We start from the raw sequence: 2,536 nt of genomic DNA on the forward strand, positions 1-2,536 counted from the left end.
CATAGGGTTAGATGTCGGCCAAGTTTCTTGTTTTAACTCTTTCTGATGCTTGCAACACTTTTCAAAATGGGACAGAACCAACAAAAAGACAGGATAAGTTATGTAAAATAATAATGTGACACTTGATCAAACATCTTACAGCTTATTAAATCAGGGCTTAAAAATCTGTGTTTTTAACAAGAGAAAATGAGGACTAGTTTGTAAACTTTGTGATGAAGAACTACAGATGAAAAGTTTGAACATAAAAAAATGCTTCTCTTAATAAAATGGCAAAGAATGTAAGCACCCTTTGAATGTTATGCCCTGCCTGCATACAGAGGCGCAAAAAGTGGGTATGCAGCGTATGCAACGCATAGGGGCACAGCACCAGAGGGGGCGCCAAAACCCCGTCTGGAGGGGGCGACGCGCCGATTATGTTTTCCCATACACTTCAGCGCGCCTCACGCTCCTTCACCTCTGGCACATACATAACGAGGTACATGTAGCGATTCTTACACTTCACCCTGACGTTCCATCCCTGGGTGGGGGTTGGGGGGCGCCGATTTATGTTTTCGCATCCACCTGAATAATGTGTAGTTGCGCCACTGAAGAGAATGCAACACTGTGTTAATCCATTTGAGGAGCCTGCAGTTTATCTTGAGGAAATAAATGCCATGCAGAAGTTAATTAGACTGTAACATACGCAGTTCGCTGCTCAGCCACTGCGGACGTGGCTCCGCCGCTGCGAAGTAACTCATCCAGAAGATTTAACAAATGGAGCCTTCTGGGTTCACGTTACCCAGGAGAGCTGCGTTCTGGAGGAGCTGCAGACATAACATCTGTCCGTTTCGGAGAAGCGAAACCACGCAAAAAATAAAAAATAAAACAAAAAATTCCGGAAAACGCTCACACCGGACCGCGCAGGGTAAAATACTCACACAGTTCAGTTGATCTGTTTGGATCAGACAGATCCAACTGACTGATGAATTAGCGCAGATTTTTCTGCAGATGGGAACCAGGAGGAAGTGCGTTCAGACCCCAGCGGGTTGAAGTGATGCTAATTTAAGTGAAGTCCCTTAGTTTAATTTATTAAAAGTTATTGGGGCCTCAGTCAGTGGTTTTTATCACTACGGNTGTCAGGTCAGCAATCATCCCCAGGATTGTGTAACCCACAGAACTGGACTGAGACACCATTTAATAGTGTTTGCAGGTGTTTTGAGTGAATTATCTGATTAGTGTGTAGCACCAGAGGTCTTCACTGGTAAACCTTTTCACAATATTCTAATTATCAGAAATATTGAATTTGGAGTTTTCATTAGTTGTCAGTTATCTGACATCTAATTAGCAATTAGTATCATCTGTCATGATACTAATTGCTTTGTGATGTCTGTCTTCGTCTGCTGCTTCTGCCACAACAAACTGTCCTGGGTAAGCGTGGCCGTTATATTGTTTTAGTCAGCTTTAATTGTTGTGATCCCAGGGTGGTGGCTGTTGGGTTGTCTGTGTTTTCTCCACCAGAGGGCGCCAATGGACCGTTTCTGGAGGGCGTGACCGGCTACCGCCGGTCTACCTTCTCACCTGCAGGCAATTCGGCCATCAGGAGGAGCACAAAAGAGCACGGCGCTGGTTCTATCCATACATGAGGGGGCAGGCGAAAATGTTAAGGGGGCGTCATTATATATGTACATATTAGGGGTTGATAGACTTCATATATTTTAAGTGGACTATAAAATGATAAAAGTCGAGTAGAAGTCGACTTCTCGCAGTGATGTCATAGAAACGTAAACGAACTTCACATCAACTTACAGGCTGTATTATATTCACAGCAAATGTTGACCTTTAAGTCTTTTATGCAGGAATAAACGTATAACAGAACATCATCCCAGACTTCTTCGTCAGCAGCAAATTAAAGTCTGAAAAGTTCCACAAAGTCAGCTGTGACTGTTATTTTCCCCTAGAACACCGGCTGCTGCTGATGATCGCATATGCTGGACAGTTGCATATAGTCAAATTGTCACACTGACCAGAGACACAACGGTGCTTTCGGTTTGTGCATCACAACCCAAACTTATTATGAACGGATCCTGTTTAGTTACTGTTAAATTCAGCGCTGCCTCCTGCTGCTCCTCCATCCCGATGCGCAGCAAGACGGTCCGCTGACTCAGCAGCGGCTCTTTTTGCGGGATGAACCAACATCCAGACTGCGGCAGAGATGGCCTCTATCAGATCCTCAGATTGAAGCTTTAACTTCGTTTCCAGATGTTGTCAAATAGTATTTTTATAAGAGCGTAAAGCTCCCAGGTTAGAAGCTTCAACAACAAAGTGGCGCTGATCAGTTGGATGGAGGAAAAGCCCGACATCATACCGCATTGTTGCCATTACTCCGGTAGTCTTTTTCTTTAAAATAAGTTTTTCGGCACTATTTGCCTTTATGACAATAATCCAAAAGAAAAGTTGCAGAGAGAAGGGGCAGGAGAGAGAGACAAGCGAACCAGAGGACGAGAGTCAGATTCCGAACTACGGCGGTCTAAAGTTTATATGCGGGGCACCGCGCTGC

Source organism: Poecilia formosa, unplaced genomic scaffold, assembly GCF_000485575.1.
Source record: "Poecilia formosa unplaced genomic scaffold, Poecilia_formosa-5.1.2 Scaffold591, whole genome shotgun sequence".
NCBI classification, from domain to species: domain Eukaryota; kingdom Metazoa; phylum Chordata; class Actinopteri; order Cyprinodontiformes; family Poeciliidae; genus Poecilia; species Poecilia formosa.